The sequence below is a fragment of the Athene noctua genome, chromosome 4, assembly GCF_965140245.1.
Source record: "Athene noctua chromosome 4, bAthNoc1.hap1.1, whole genome shotgun sequence".
In the NCBI taxonomy this organism is placed as follows: Eukaryota; Metazoa; Chordata; class Aves; order Strigiformes; family Strigidae; genus Athene; species Athene noctua.
This window is the reverse complement of record NC_134040.1, coordinates 33,576,871-33,594,085: the sequence shown is the minus strand read 5'-3', so window position 1 is coordinate 33,594,085 and position 17,215 is coordinate 33,576,871. Positions and strand designations below refer to the sequence as shown.

The 17,215-nt window shown below is 41.1% G+C and overlaps 1 protein-coding gene across 2 annotated transcripts in view; it reads right to left on the bottom strand.

Annotated features, from left to right (window-relative positions):
• Nucleotides 1-10,675: 10,675 nt before the first annotated feature.
• The window catches only part of ARHGAP24 (Rho GTPase activating protein 24), a 226,819-nt gene continuing 220,279 nt past the window's right edge, over nt 10,676-17,215 (bottom strand). Inside the window, exons 10-11 of one of the 2 annotated variants that reach the window (XR_012633559.1) lie at nt 11,907-12,856; nt 10,676-11,293 (exon numbers count right to left, since the gene is read on the bottom strand). The gene's annotated coding sequence lies outside the window, so the exon portion shown is untranslated. Of the gene's footprint in view, nt 12,857-17,215 lie in introns of both variants that reach the window. The other variant, XR_012633558.1, reaches the window with a different exon arrangement.

Here is a 17,215-nt window from a genome sequence, read left to right as displayed (position 1 = left end):
CAAAGAAATGTTTCCTAATATCCAGTCTAAACGTTAAACTTAGCCAAGGTTAACCAGTTGTTTTGCACCAGGTGGTGGTGGTGGTTCCTTAGGATCCCAGCAAGAAAGGCACTCACACTCTGTAGGGTATCACTTAAAATGCCATTTATTGGAGCTAACTCTATAAAGGAGACGTGAATTGTATAGGTAATTGTAAGTCCCTTCAGATGCTGGAAATGCAGAGTATCAAATGCATGTGCAGTATCAAAGGGGCCACCCCTGTTGAGACAAAGCAGATAATGCAGATCCCATCCTTTGAAAGGTTACATTGTTTTCATCATTAAAGCTACTGTATGCTTTTCTTCAAAGTAACCAAATCTCTTCATTCTTTATACTGTCAGATTAAAAATGATGTTTAGATGAGAACTTATTGTTGCAGTTTAGAGAGAGGCGAGGATGTGCAGGTGGCATAGTTGCTGATATAAGGTGGGAGTTGCCTGCAGACTCCTCGGATACCATCAGCCGTCTCAGTCCATGCAGCAGTCAAGGGATGTGCTGAGGAGAGCGCAGGCTTTAGAGCTAAGCTATACGCGCAGCACCGTGCAGCACAGCATGGGCCTGCACCTACTCATGTTCATTGTTTGTGGATCACTAGCTCCTCCATGTACAAGGCCTTCCGATCAGGATCATTATGCCAGTCTATCAGTTTCTATGTCCAGATTTTTCTAGGAAGACCTGCTGTATTACAATTATTAGTCTGCACATGCAGAAAAGAGAATTTTCTTGCTTTTCTGATCGTGATCTGATTAATTATTTAAATAAATGTAAAACAACCCTCCACATTTAATTGCAGTCTTTCTAGAATAAAGGGGTTGATGTTACAGAAAAGTATTGAGAAGTTGTCAGGCAAGCTGTGGGAGGATGAGCAAACCATACTATTATGCAACACATTGCATTACCAACAGCTAATGCGACACTTGATAGCTAGCAGAAAGAAATCCCACACCTCCTGCAAAAGCATATGCACTAATGCAGAAAAATCACTTGGCACAGATGCTAAGGCAGGAATATAGCTGACTCCCACCTCTCCTAATAGCTGGAAGGCACAAGGAGACCTAACAAAGTTAAGAATAAAGTAATCAGGAAATCAAAAAATGAGTAAGATTAAATGTAAGATTGGATTTCTCATGAGAGGATGCTAAGGCATGGATCAGGCCTTAGGCAGCAAACTCTTACACAGGGTTCCGCCCCTTTTTTTTTCTGATTAGAAGCACACAGAGGAGAGCTGCCTTGCTTTATGAAAAGATTGAAGGAATCATTTAAGCAACACCCCTTTCTCTGAACACACGGTGGTATGTACATGGCAGCAGAACTAAATAATCACATTTCATAAAACATTATAGCATGGAGTATTATTGCTTTTTGGAGAAGTCTCAGACTTACTGAGATTCTTGTGCACAGAAAGGATATTTGCAGAACAAGCTATCTGTGAAGTTCCACTGGAAAGCCACAGTTATCTTCCTTCTTAAATTATCAGGACATTTAGTTGTTACATATCTAATACTTTAGTGCTCTTAAGTGTCTCTCGAACATCCTCATTTGTGATTGAATTGCCATTAGTGCAACATGGGTCTTACATTCATAAAACTGGCAGCTGATACTTGAATATTTATAGACTGCAGTAGCTTCAGATAAACATAACATTCCATATTTACACAGTCAATAAAGGACCAACAAAGCACTCTAAGAACAGGTGTGTAAGCACTGATTGAAGACTTGGAGTAAGAAGCACACAGCCCCAGGTAAGACCCATGCCTTTCCCTGAACCTCATTTTTTTCTCATGTATGTTAGTTTGCCAAGTTGTAGGGTTTTGCTCTGGAAAACCAATAAGCCTTGCAGGTTATGCTGGGAACTAGAGGAAAAGTAGAATTAATCTGCAGGCATAAATCATTCTTGAGAAACTGTTAGGAATTTATCATAGCAAGGAAGAGATAGTTGCTTATAGAAATTTTTCCTTCATGTTTCTTTAGCTCCCCCCCCCCCCCCCCCCCTTTCACACTTTTGGACAGTTTTGACTTTACTTACTCTACCTTTCCTTTTACTGGATTGTTTGCATTGCACAGACAATATACTACACATCTAAATCGGGCATCTGAGCAACTCCAATGAGAAAAGAAATCTCTGTGATCAGAGCAAATGAACCAATTGCTCAGTGAGCAAAGTGACTCTGTCAGTCACTCTAAACCTTGCAATTTTGCTTTGAGCCTGCACAACTAGATTCCAGCCCTGCATAAAAAGTACAGTGTGATTACTCTTGTCTGTATTTATGAGATGCAACAATACATTCTCCCACTTACTTCATAAAATGACTTCCTAATGTGCATTACGGGCTGTGAGGGTTTAGTTCTTAGTGTTGTATCGCTACTCACATGAACTTCTTCATTGATAGTATCATTTACATTATTGTGGCTGCTACAGCCAACCTTTGCTACTTGGCAAGAATAGATCCTTCCAGTGAAGAAATACTGTGGTTATTGGAGGCAAATAGGAAGTAATACAGTGCCTTGCAATACAGCTCTCAGGAAGTCTCATTTGTCTTTTCAGACACAGTTGGAGTACTCTCTGTTTTCACGTCATTGTGTATTTATCTATTACTCTTCTAAAAAAAAAAATAAATCTTTGAAGCTTGAAATAATTTCTGTCCTTCATGGTTATTTTGAAAGCATGATTCTCACTGAGACTGTAGATGGTGAGGCCAGCCTTTTCTTCCCGTACATCAGTTAAAAAAACTAGTAATTCACACATTTAACATTTCATGTGCTAAGTAATGACATTCAGTGTTATGATCAAACACTTCAATTGCATGTAAGAAAGCATTTAAAGATAAATGTAAGTTTTGGGTTTGTGGTTTGAGTTGGGTTATTTTTTGGGTGTGGGTTTTTTTTTTGTTTGTTTTATTTTTTTTTAAAAAAAAGTTATTCCTGGCCTTTTAACATACTCGCATAATTTCATAGTGTGGGTCAATTGTATATAATTTCGCATAATTCAATAGTGCGGGTCAATATGTATAAATACAAAGAGATCAGGGCTTCAGGTTTTATTCAAACATACATTTCCTGGATTTGGATCACAGTTATTTATATTTGCAATGTTTATTCTGCAGCTGATTTTCTTTCAGTGTTGGTCATTTTCTGCAATATAATTTTGTCAGTGCAGGTTCTTGGTCTGAGTTATTAGTACTCTGCAGAAAACCTGAGAAATCAAGTGAGTGAGTAAGTGAAAATAAGCCCAGGAATATTTTAACAATACCTATTAGGACTCTGGGGGGAAAGATATTTACAATTGCCCAAGAGGAAATTTTATAAGGGTAAAAGGGTCACTGCCAAGAGTGAAATCAAGCACCAAAGACCTCCAAGATACACTTCCTTTTCTGGAGCCAAAACATTAGCAGCTTTGAAGTCTACCTTGAAGATGGTATTTGTTCTTGTCAGGCATTTTTCATCAAGAGGAAGAAAGTTCTGCTGTGTGATCAAGTGCAATGCATATTCCCAAGGTAGGAAGAAAGTTTCCCTGGCATTCAGTTGCGCAGTGCTTCTGCACATCTTCTGGACGAAGAGAAACAGTCCGTGGTTCAACTATTCTTTTCCCCTCTGCATTTCTAGGCACTACCAAGCAATTAGAATTTTGTTTTCGTGGGACAACCCTGTACGCACCTATGACTGGAATAGCTATCTTGCAGGTAGCACTTAAATGGCCTGTTTTGCCAGAATGTACAACTCTGTACACAGAAATTTCCCAACACTGTATCCACTCAGACACTCAAGTCTCAATACAGTCAACTTTTAATCTTTCTTTTACTTTATAGCCTTTCAATTGTTCCCCTACCTCCCTCCACAAAGAAAAAAAAAATGCAGGTGAGAGAAAGGTTTCAGTTACCTTCAGTTAAGGGGGTTACAAAGCAGAAGCTGGTGCTATTTTTTATTTTTTTTTCCCACAGCTAACTCATTTCCTGATAGAAAAAGCTAGGAGATTTCCAGAGGAGCCAGAAAATGGACTTGGTTTCATAGTGTAGAAGGTTTGGGGTTTGTGTTTCCATTCCTGATGACTTGGATTACAATTAATAGTAGAACATATCTTACCCTGAAGAGAGGTAAGATATCTTCTGCATTGTCTGTATAGCTGCCACCCCTGTAAACACAAGTTTATCAAAGAAAGACACTTTAAACAATCAAATAGTTAGGTTGATGATGTAGTAAAACTTTTAAACTCTTCTAAGTAATGAAAACAATTAAGGCTGCTGTATGGGAGACTGAAGACTTGATAGGCATTTACACAATGATGTCTACTTGACAAAAATATCTGTGTATCTCTGAGCACTATACTATATTTTAGAAACAATTTAAATACGCTGTAGTATGCTAAATACGTATGATATATGTATGATAAGTAAGTATAATAAATACTTGTGAGGGGGGTTTCATCGTATTGAAGCAAGAAGGTCATACCCTGCTATTGCAACTGGAAGCATGTCTGATATTTGCAAGGATAGCATCTCTCTCAGTCTTTTTTGAGAGCTTTATTGAGATTTGTGCTTTGAATTTGGTTTTATTTCCACAAGAGAAACATGTCTAAATAGCTCAATAAAACATACTCAAAACTACAATAAAGCAGTGGGAACAAAGTCCATTTTGAGGATCCAGTGCAGAGCTTTCAGCTCTGTTCTCGCTTTACATATTCTCTACCCCTCTGATTCCTAGGGAGGAGTTAGGCCAGGCACTGTATGAACTGCTAGTAAAAAAAGAGTTTGGTATTTAAGCCTAAATTCCTGAACAAACCCTCTTCAAATCAGTGAGCTCTTTGACTATTTGAGCTACAAGCCCTGTATCCTGTGATGCGTTGGCACCCCCTGCTTCACCACGCCACACAATTTAGTATTGAATGGTGTGCCAAAAATAAGACATGCTTATTTTTCATGCTGGTCTGCACAGCACTGTCAAGGTTGTGACAGTACGTCTGTACACACAGAGTACACAGAGAAGTTAAGAACAGGATTTGATGGCTACATTGCTTCTAGAAGAATGACATCTCTCTTGCCGCCTTACTGTTTCTCTGTCTCACACATCCCATGTGCTGTCATATCTTCACCACTGCTTCTCTTATTCTTCTCAGATTTCCAGTGGGTTTTTCAGTTTTGGATGGCCAAAAGACAAATTACTGTACCAAGAGCAGACTGAAATAGACTGTGCTGAGCTTCTTGCTGCCATAGCTGGACTAATAGTCTCAAATGTCTTTGAATATCTGTGTGCTATATTGCAGTCACCAAATACTACCAACTCTACTGGACAGAAAACATAGTCAAACCAGAAAGAATTTGTCTGGGGATAATACTAAGTGCAGCTTTGCTTCTTTCAGTGGAGCTCCATACAGTGTTGGGAGCAGTATCTGCCATATTGCTTTTTTATAAGCTCTTGGTGTTACATGGAGGCAAGAGTCTCAACAGTGCCCCTGTGATTGAATCACATTTGGCACATATCCCCACAGCTTGTCGTTACAGTTGAGTAACTAAGGGTCCTCAAAACTCTGCAAATCCACACTGCACAATTACATGAAGGCCACTTTATAGTGGCCATGCTGTGTTGAACAAACTTTAACGGCAGTGAGGGATTTGGAAAGCAAAAAAAAAAATTCTATTTCCTGGGCTAGTGCAGTTACCATCTGGTCAGCAGTTGCTAGTGGCTGGCTGTTCAGCTCTGAAAGGCGGTGTTGGCAACCATGTGGATTATATCCTTTCTTGGGAGCTATTTTTGTTTTGGATGGTAGAACACTTCTTTACTAATCCCTTTAAAATTGTATCTTTAAAGAGGATTTCTAAGATATTTTGTACTTTTTTTGGAGAAATATCATTAAATCTTTCACTGCCAGTGTGCCAGTTGATACACTGCTGCACTTGGGTCACAGAATCCCTGAATCATCTCAGTTGGAAAAGCCCTTGAAGCTCCTCCAGTCCAACCATGAACCTCACCCTGACCGTTCCCAACTCCACCAGATCCCTCAGCGCTGGGTCAACCTGACTCTTCAACCCCTCCAGGGATGGGGACTCCCCCCCTGCCCTGGGCAGCCATTCCAACGCCCAACAACCCTCTGCAAAGAAATACTTCCTCAGAGCCAGTCTGACCCTGCCCTGGTGCAGCTTGAGGCCATTCCCTCTTGTTCTATCGCTTGTTACTTGGATAACGTTACTTGTGGCAAGATGTTTAGATGTTTTCTGGGTCTTGCCTAAGAAGGTAGAAAGTTTAATCAAGGAAAAAAAAAAAAAAAAGAAAAGGAGGGAGGAGGAGGAGGACTATTAATAAGAGAGTTCGGTTCAGTAAGTTATCCAGGTTACCCATGTAAACTGTCAGTAATTTGTTGAAGAAAAGCAAGAGTATCATTCTTCCTACAAACACGTCAGAGCGTGCTATCAATGGGGCTGGTACCAACAGGAGGCTATGCTGTCAGAACAAAGCTAGAAAACTGGCAGGGTAGCATTGCCTGGTCCTTGCACAGTCAGCATGGGGACACGAACATTGGAAAGAGGTTGCAACAATAATTCTTGTCATAAATCACAGGACCATGTCACTGCTTAAAAGGCAAATATTCTTGTTGAGTAATAGGATACAGCACACACTGATGGCAATGGTCAGCATGGGGGTCCATATGCATTGCAGGACTTCAGTTAATTTATGAAAAAGCTTAAGCATAACCCAGCTGTTTTCACTCGCAAACAGCCACATTTTTTGGTGGAGAGCCTGTAATACAAAGTATGAGAAACCACAGAAGGTACAAATTTATGTGTTATCTCTTGGCTTGGTATGAGGCCTGTGTAAATTTAAAAGACTTATATATAGTTGCTGCATATAAAATGGCACAGAAGTGGACTGCATGGATTGTTTTCTCTTCATGCCTTCTCTTCTCTACTGTAGCAGTGTGTGCTGGCCTTTCACTGCTGTCCTCTAGGCTAAATGTATGCAACGCTTTCTTTAAAATCCTTCTTTGTAGGAGTTGTGTTTTGGGTTTTTTTCAAATGATGTTTCATTGTCAGTGCGCATCTGTTGATTAAATCACATTGGTTAGACTGAATTAATTAAATTTGGCTTACAGGCAATGAAACAGAAACACAATCTTCTTGCAGGCTTTCATGCTGTTGCCTGACTGAAATCCTATTTTCCCTATAAAAAAAAGTTCTTCTGTTGACTGAAGGCCACATTTGACCCAAAAGAGTAAGAATTGGATCAGGCCTTGTGTGAATTAGGTGAGACTGTGTTTCCCTTTAATGTCACATCTACTTTTTCCTTTCCAAAGCCTACCATAATTTACTAGCAGATATTTGCTGCTTGAACAAAACCTTGTAACTGTACCAGTTACACCATTCTGAAGTAATGTCATTTACTATATTAGAATTGCTACAGATTATGCTCACATGCCTGTCAGGGAGACTTTGACTGGCCTCAAATGATCAGATAATTTATCTTTTTCTCACATGCAGAGTCAAGAGTGTCCATCATTGATGTTTAAGCCACTGCAGCCAAGGATAGAAGACAACAGCAGATTTGTATTGCTGTAGTATCATGGACATCCAGTTAAACATTACCACTCTCAGTGCTAGCCATCATACGAACATAATACATTATTGCTGTCCTTAGAAGGGCTACTACTGTGACTCCACCTTCTCAGTCCAGATCACAGCCATTCTGCTGACTTGTATTTCTGTGTTAAACACACACATATTTACTATCTATCCCTATTTTGTACATGAATATTTTATTTCAAAATGTCATGGCTTGAGCCCACAGGGCAACTGAGCACCACGCAGCCACTCACTCACACCTTCCCCCTCAAGAATGGGAAAGAGAAAATGAATAAAAAGGCTTGGGAATCAAGATAAGGATAGGGAGGGATGAATCACCCATTACGGTTATAGGCAGAATACAGACTCCTTAGGGGAAGAAAAAACCCATAAATTTAAATCAAACACCACCACCACTTAATCTAACAATCAAACAGAGTAGGACAGTGAGAAGTATAATCACCTCTTAAAAATACCTTTCCCCAGCCCTCCCTTCTTCCTGGGCTCAGCTTTGCTCCCGATTCCTCTACCTCCTTTCCCTGAGTGGTGCAAGGGGCAGGGAACAGAGATTGTGGTCAGTTCACCACCCATTGTCTCTGCTGCTCCTTCCTCCTCAGCGGGAGGACTCCTCTCATCCTTCTCCTGCTCCAGTGTGGGGTCCCTCCCACGGGACACAGTCCTCCATGAACTTCCTCCCATGTGAGTCCTTCCCACAGGCTGCAGTTCTTCACCAATGTCTCCAGCGTGGGTCCCTGCTGCTGGCCGCAGCCCTCCCAGTGATGAATTGCCCCAGCACAGGCTTCCCTCAGAGTCCCGGCCTTCTCCAGGCTCAGGTCCCTGCTCGGGTGTGGGGTCCTCCACAGGCTGCAGGTGGCATCTGTTCCCCCGGTGACTCCCATGGGTGCGGGGCACAGCCAGTCCTCTCCCCATGGGCTGCAGAGGGGTCTCTGCTCCGGCACACCTCCCTGTCCTCCTCCTTCCTTCCACTGACCTCAGTGTTTGCAGAGGTGTCTCACTCACAACTCCTCCTCACAACTCCCGCTCCTCCTCCTTCCAGATTCCCCTTCTTAAACACATTATCGCAGAGGCGCAGCCACCATCGCTAATTGGCTCAGCCTTGGGCAGAGGCGGGTCTGACCTGGAGTCAGGGGAGCTTCAAGAAGCTTCTCACAGGGGCCACCTGTCACGACCTGGACTGGAAGCCCAGAGAGTTGCAATGGTTCTTGATCCCCTCAGATTAAATTAAGGTGAAACAACACCAGCTGACGGGTTAAAATGTTTTACTTGCAGTAGAGAGCAATTTAAATTTGGAAAAGGATAATAAGCAATGTGGTCTCTTATAAATCTATGAGAAAGAAAAGAAAGGAAAAGAAAGAAAAAGAGAGAAAGAGAGTCAAAGCAATCCGGATCATCACCCCAGGATCCAGCATTGTCTCGGGTCCAGTAATCCTGAGTGGTGGGTTCACACAGAGCAAAGTTTCTGTTACCCTTTTAAATTCATTTTATCAGCTGATTAGCATACTAGATGAGGAGAGGCAGGTATTCCACAAATTCATTTCCATGAGAGAGGAGGAAAAAGGTGGAGAAGGGTTTCCAAGTTGAGTTGGTGGTCATTGCCCAGCTTTGGTTTTCCCTCTGTTCCCAGAGATCAGTCATCCCAGAAATGATCACCTCTTATCAGTTCTTGTTACCACCTCAACGGCGAAGGCAAGGCAAGCGTGGTGTCTGGCTTGCACAGTAGAGCCACATAGTATCAGACTTAGCGGTATTTGTGCTTGAGGGGGAACAACCTGGTTTCCCTCAGTCCGTTTCCCCCTTTGAGGCTCATCTAAGGAGTCTGTCAATGCAACTGAAAGGAAGTGGGGGGTGCAGCCTTCAATACACTCCCACTTCCTTGGGTGACATTCCTTGGACTAATCCAAAGGCCACAGCTTGTCCTTGATGTTTTCTGTCAATGAATGTTTGAGGCATTTCTTCCTTCAGTTCCTTACATCACTTCTGTCACTCCCCCACCTCCTCCGCTACCAAAACCCCTGCCACACACACAAACCCAACCCACAAAATAAATACAAAATTTATACCTAATGTTCACAACTAATTCTTTCCTATTCTTTTACCTCTTACATAGGAAATCAATGTTTGCAGTAAGTATTGTGATTTTATGTTCATCGGCATGGACATTAGTCTTCTGTCAACCCATCATTTTTTTATTGCCTTTGTTGAGTTGCAGTGTATTTGGCTCCTCACAGTAACAGCTAGGTTAACTGAAGTATCGCAAAGCATGATTGAAGTATCAAAAAGCATGGCTTACCTGAGGCATGTTTCAGTGTGTAATAAGGCTACTACTACAGTGTACTGGAATTACGAGTTTACAAAGAATAGCATATATATAGGCTCACCAAGATAATAAGGTTTGAACAACAAAACAGACACTATAAATGTAGATGGGTTTTCCTTTTTTTTTTTTTTTTCCTGTTTGCCTTGACAGTAGAACTTGAATAACAGAGAAGTAGAATACAAGTAATTTGTTTAAACTTCCTTAAAAATTGCCCAGAAACTACTTGTTAGGAAACAAAAACCTGTCACATCATAAATCTACAGCACCATATACCACTTATCTCTAATGAGCATATAATCAAGATTAAAGTTCTTCTGAACAACTATCCGTAAAATATATAGTAAAAAATTGCAGAAATATTTCTCCTTAGTTCCCCTGTTGTAATGACAACAATAATTTCTGACCCATGGTAGCAACAGAGTCATAATTTTCATGTAAATTATTTTGACCCAGCCTAATCCTTTTCCCTGCGGTGATAGTGGTACAGAGAAATGATGACTTGTTTTGAGATTTATTTACTTACTTATAGAAAACTGCTTAGCAACTTATTTACTTACTTATAGAAAGCTATAGTATTACTTATCATCATTTTTTAATATTGCTAAGAATCCTGCTTGCCCAGCCTGTTCTGTGGAATTTTACCAAGGACTACTGTGTTCATCAAAACAAAGCAGTTCACTGTGAAAATCTACCAAGAACTACAATGTTCAGCAAAATATTATGCTTTTGTCCTTGAGTAACAGGTGTGCTCTAGCTAGTTGGGAGTCTTGGTAATGAGTAAAGGTAGCCATCTACAGATGGTAGAAGTTCTACTGGTTCTCTTAGAGAAGACAGAATGAGTAAACCGTCTGAAAAACAGTCTTGTTATTCAAGAAATTGGCCAAGAGAATCTGCGCATGCTCCTGGGAAAAAACAAGGCGAGAAAGACTACGAGCCTTCCTCCCAAAGGCCCCCGAAGACGACCACCAGGAGGCAATGCGCAGGTGCAAAGATAACATAAACTGCTGACACCATGCTTTCTAACTAACCCAGCCCTACTCATGCATATGTATGTTTGTGTTATATAATCCAATGAATATGGATATTCACACTTGATAAGTTTTTGCTAAAATGTACAGTGGGTGTGCAAGCTTTGTGGAGAGATCCCCTTGCATCCCGGCACCAGAGTAAACTTACCTGCTTTATAACTCTATTCGAGTTGTAGAGTCTGTTTTCCATGAATCAATAGCAAAAATGACATCAACTTCAATATTAAGACATTTAAGCCCCACATTTCAAAAGTGTTAGGTCTCAGAACAAGTAACTTCGTAATCTTGACCAATCCTTTTCACTGTTTACCTGCAGAGCATGGGCTGAAGTTCAGCAGTACCTAAAAACAAATCAGAAAGTGATCCCCCAGGTACCACACATTCTTGACTGGGGAATCAGGAATGGCTGTGTGACTGAGAACATCCACTCAATTGACTTAAATTACAGATGTGTGGGCACAATGAACAGAAAGAGTGCAGTCACTATAGGCAAGCACAGGTCACTTTTCTCTGCAGAGGTTCCAGAAAAGATAGAAATGCACCATTGTACTGCACAGGCAATAGTTTTAGGACTACTACATGCCATGTAGTCATTGCCTGAACAAACAGAAGGCACATCTTTAGATCTGCCAACCCAGCTCCTTTCATCAATGTGAAATTCAGACTCAGAATCAAACTTCAATAGCTAAAGCTCTGTTCTCAATATTAAATTTGTTTGGAGTTTCTTCCATGTCTCTGCCAGTCTATACACACATATACCTCGTAGCTGACTTCCACAATTGCTTCCCCTCCAACTTCAATTACAGGCCCTAGTGTCATTATAGCTCAGAAGTGAACATCAGTCATGATCTCCCTCTCCCTTGTGGGCACACTTCCCAAGGGACCAGCTATCACTAAGGGTTTCCCAGGATAGAACTAAATGGGGCTGTCAAGCTACCGTGAACCTGTTCTCACCTGCCAGCCACAGTCACAAGGAAGGCATTCTCCCGAGCCATTATCTTCATTTTCGTCTGAATGAAACCTGAAGCTGTTAGCATGGATCCCAAGGTTGGGAGTTGGCAGTCCTTTCCAACTGCATTAACATAGCTAGCTCTTCTACAGCTGGGAACTGCCAGGGACTCATCTCTTCATGCCTGTGGCAAGCTACTGATAGAGCTACATAAACCTAAAGTGAGCAGGTGGATTGCTCCCTTCTCCACCCATTGCCTCTTTCAAAGGACACTCAAGCCCAGCTGCCTTACTTCTTACAGTAAGCTGTAAGTGTGTGTAAGCTGTGTAACTTCTTACACAGCTGTAGTGTGAGGAGAGACACAGAGGAGAAGTAGCACTCTGGCTGTAGCTGAACAGTTCGGAGAATGTCTACACTGTGAATGAAAGACATTGTAGCTTGAAATGCTGAGGAGCTTGGCAATGCCTGGGGCTGGTTCTGCAGGGACTGAGCCACCTCCAGAATTACCATAGCAATACTTGAGCACTGCTGCGTGCCCCAGTCAGTAAAGCCTGCTTTACCACATGGCATACTGTCTGGACTGCAGCACTACATGAACACTGAATGGACTAAGAACCTAAGCTGATAAGTGTGCCCATCCTGCGAAGTCCTGCAAATTTACCCAGCCCCTGCTAGCACTGAAAGCTACCCCGCTTTACTTGGCATGTCCTCCTGAGTTGATACTAGCAGCTCTTCACCTCTTTCCTTGTTAGGCAAGGTTTTTAACAGCTTAGTGTGCTTTTGATCTTAGGTTCTGGCCTTGGGAAAAACATGCCTGGCTGGCAGCACAGAAATATATTAATAGTTTATGAACTGTTCTCTTAATGGCCTTTGGAATTGTCTCCAGAGATGCTTCATTTCTGTCGTGGTTCATATTCTGCTCACTTTCCATCACACCCTCCTTTGATGTTGGTCCCTGTAGTCAGACAGAAGAGTATCAATTAAGTCAATTGTGATACACTCACTGTTAATACTGAATTATACAAATATCAATTATCCACATGTATTATTATAATAGTATTAGGGCATGTCTACACATGAGAGATATTATGGAATTAGGTAGGTGTGAATTTGTAACTTTTTTCACACAAATAAGATCTCACTATTACACAAAGTGCACGTCTGCAAGAGTGAATTAAGCAAAACCTCACCAGAGTGCTCAGTCTAGGTTAAAAGTGGGTACAGGAAGAGCTAGTGCTACATTAGTCATCCTGCTCTGCCAAAATCTGGGTGCTGTAGTTCAGCTTGATATAAAGAATGTGCAATTAAAAATACTCGTTACTGGCACAGCTTAGCAGTGATGCAGACTTGAAGAGTACTTTCTGTTACAACGTATGGCAAACTGATTTACAACTAGTGCTACATGTAACAAACACTGTCATTTTGACTGAATTGTAGGCTACATTTCAGCAATTAAAACCTAAACAACCCCTTTGAACCAAGAAACATTCTTCTGTCTAATTTTTAAGGTTAACTGTTAAGGTTGGAAAATAAAGAGCCCACCTTTGTGACCTGAACAGAAAATACTGTTGCTCAAGACTACCTGTTCTGGTCTCAAGCCAAGTCACCTCCTAAATACTGTACAGTTAAAAAATTACAGCCATGTTCATAATAGTACTTTAAAACGCTCATAATAGTATTTTAAACATCACAAGAAAGTCCTGCTGAACATGAATCGTTTTAAACCTTTCACATGAAGAGAGTAATACACACAGAGGTAGAGAGGATTTTCCATTCTTGAATTCAGGAGATTCAGAAATGGAATTGCATTGTATATAAAGCTCATTACCCTGGATCCCTTCGGGGAAAAAGGGAGGAATATATTTGCATCATGCTCATTTTTCCAGCCTCAGAAATTTTTTGCACTCTCCATTATTACTGGCATACTAAAGAAACTTGTTTTATTGCTGACAAGCATTTCTCCAGCAAAACTAAACCACCAATGCTAATTGTAAACACACACACTATGACACTCCTAAAAGTCTAGCAGGGAAAGCTCCTCAGCTTCTCTCACCACTTCCTAAATCTCTGTAGAGCTATGGCAATTTTTACCAGCAGGGCATCTGCCATATATAATTTTATTTCCTGAGAAGCACTGCTCTGGAGGTGCAGAACAACAGTCCGGGGGCCATTAGTTCCATCCACTGAGAACCATCTGACTTCCTGGGGCTCCTGGCCTCATGTTCAGCTTTCACAGCAATGGCCTTGCCAGGTATTTCTCCACATGAAATTCTCACTGTTAGCACATGGGACTGATAAAAGCAAGGAAGGCAGCCTGTGAAACAGTTGACCTAGCTACTGGTGTCTGCCCAGAAAGTAATTCAGAGCCAAAAAAGCTCTGAAAAGAATAGTGCAACATTAACTGCAGTAACCTTTTTGTAGAGACAAGCTTTCAGAAAGAATGCTCTTAACTGAGGGCAAATTACTACCACCTACACATGGCAATTTCAGGTATATTCACTTCCTTGTTTTCCTCATCTTTCCCATCTGTTTCCTCTATTTTTGCATGCCCACATCCCAAATATGTGTTAATTTCTCTTCTCCCATCTCCCCTTCTCCTGCTTCCTTGCAGATTTGACAGAGTCTGCAAACACTCTCCTCTTCAAAGAACAGACTCCAGAGGGAATTTAGAAAAAGAAAGAAAATTAATTAGGTGTTTCAGTCAGGCAGGAAGGGTTCAAGTATCCAGCAACTGGAGGCAACTCACTGTTTTGACTGGTTATCAAAACATGTAAATCAGTGCACCTGTTTATTCAGCGTCTCCTTATCCTGTCTCTGTTCCATCCCTCTGTGGATGCTATACAATAAATATTTGTTAAATATTTTTTTCAGCAAACTGGATCTTTCTCAAAAATTTCTGGACCATCACTTTACCTACTGGATCAAGTACTGCTTACAGATCTTAAAGTGGTAATCTTAGCAAGCTTCTTCCCTCCTCATTACTATGAAAACCTAACATACCAGTTTTGCTGGTTATCATTTGCTGGTTATCTCTGTTATAATTTAATATAACATTTTACTTATTAGTTTTTATATTTGGGAAAGTTGCTCTTTAAGATGCAGAAAGAAAAATGTAGCAAAGAAGTTGTAGTAAGTTAAATTATTCTGCTGCACCAGAGCACACTCCAAATGCATAGCAGGATTCTCACAAACAGAAAGGAAAACAGAAGCTTTTCAGAGAACAACATCAGAATCTACGACTGAAGAGTATGGGGAGTGTCTGCCACTATTCCAGTCTACTGTGCAAAGGCATGTAGGGCACCATCACCCACCACAGTGTCAGACAATGACGCAGCCAGAGATGGGATTAACAGTTACTGCTGAACCTGAATTCTGACAGCCTGCTTCTAAGTGTGTGTGGGGTCCCGAACTTCCACTTCTGAATGAAATGGAACCATACCCTGTGATTGGTTATTAGCTCTGAGAGGATTTTTTCTGCCATGTGTACTGATGAATTGTAAAAGCATTGTCTCTTGTGCACTAGAAGGGCTGAGCTGTTAACTGCTGTTCTCAGCTTGGAGCTGGCCAGTGAACTCCCACAACAGATTTTGAGATTCACAGAAACACCTGTGAGAAAGAGCTGAAAGCAAATTTATGCTATTTAATTGAGGCTTGGAATTTTCTTAGTGTCGTTTCATAGCATGTAACACTGCCAACTTGGCCTTAGAACATGACCCATTCCATTACACAGACCGGTGACAAAACCAGTTGTCTTGGCTAAAGCTTCAGTTCAATACCTTAACAGCAAGATTCCTGAAAAAACTACCTTCATGAGACATCCAATGATCAAGAAGTACACTGCATGAAATCTTTATAGTTTTTTTCAGAGCCTTTCAGAGCCTGCTTTGACCTTCATCTCATGAATGCCCCTTTCCACTCCACTGCAGGAGAGGGAGCATGGTTTTATCCTTTGGCCAATTAGATTCATCAGCATGTCCCTGCAACATTGCTTCTGCCAACCAGGTCAATTCACAGAATCACAGAATCATCTAGGTTGGAAAAGACCTTGAAGATCATCCAGTTGAACCATTAACCTAACATTGGTCATTCTCAACTACACCATACCCTTAAGTGCTATGTCAACCTGATGTCACACATAGGCTGGACATGCAGAATGGAACAAAGCAACAACCTGGTTGTGGACCACGTAGAAATGGTATCATATAGCTGAGAAGTTACAAATGTTGGAAAAATAGCATTTTGTTATTTGATTCTGAATGTAAGAAACATGGAGAATTTTGTGCTTTTAATTTAAAGGAGTAAGACAATAATAGGATCATGAAGATGACCATTAAGGATGTAAATAAACTTCATCACCACAGCCTAAATGCCAGTGAAGTCTCATAAGAGGAGTGGGACACCTTGGATGGATCATGGTGGGACTGGACGTATGTTGTTGGTAGTATTTTTCTAAGCTTGCTGTGCCTGCTCAAGTTTCCCCGTCTGTCTAGATGATTTCTGCAGAGACAATGAGGTGAAGTCTTGTCCTGGACTGCAAAGCACAGAATTTGAGATATCAGCCATATAACTGGAATGTGAACATTCTTTGAGGAACTGACTGGAATACTTTTTCAAATGTGAAGACAAGCTTCAAAACCAGACAAAGACAAGCTTCACACAAACAGACAAATCCCGCCTAACACAAGCTTCCAAATAAGTATTCAAAGATACTTAAACAGTGTGATTCTATGACTGTTTAAGATGACTCCAAATAGCACAGCTACAATGAACGTGACTGATATTTTCCTGAGCCAGCACCAAGACCTCAGCCACTGGAAAGCTAACCCAAAGAATGGTTTTGTACAGGTTCAGCTCCAGGAAACAGACTACTACAGGATGAGCTGAGTGACAAGAGCACTAACAAGTAGGGTACAGGAATAGAGAGCTGGAAGGTGACAGCAGCACCAAGAATGGTTTTAAACCCATCAAGAAATCAGAGCCAAAAAGACAGAAACCTCAGCTGCTGCACTGCTCCCAGAATAACAAAGACTTTCCTAGAAGATATTCTGACTAAGGAATTTTGCTTCTGTGTCCAGGAGACTAAAAAATGCTAGCTAGTTTTAACAACTATAATTGTGTGGATGGTTTATATTTGCTTCCAAGGCTAAGTCCTAATATCAAGGCAGGTCAAGATCCTTCTGATACGTAAACAAAACAGAAATTCTGATTTCTTAGCCTGGCATCAGTCAGGAGGAGCCAGGTCTACTCCAGTCTAAGACCTACATAAAATTCACATCGAGAACTACCTTCCCAGAGTCCCTGCAAAACTGCAAAA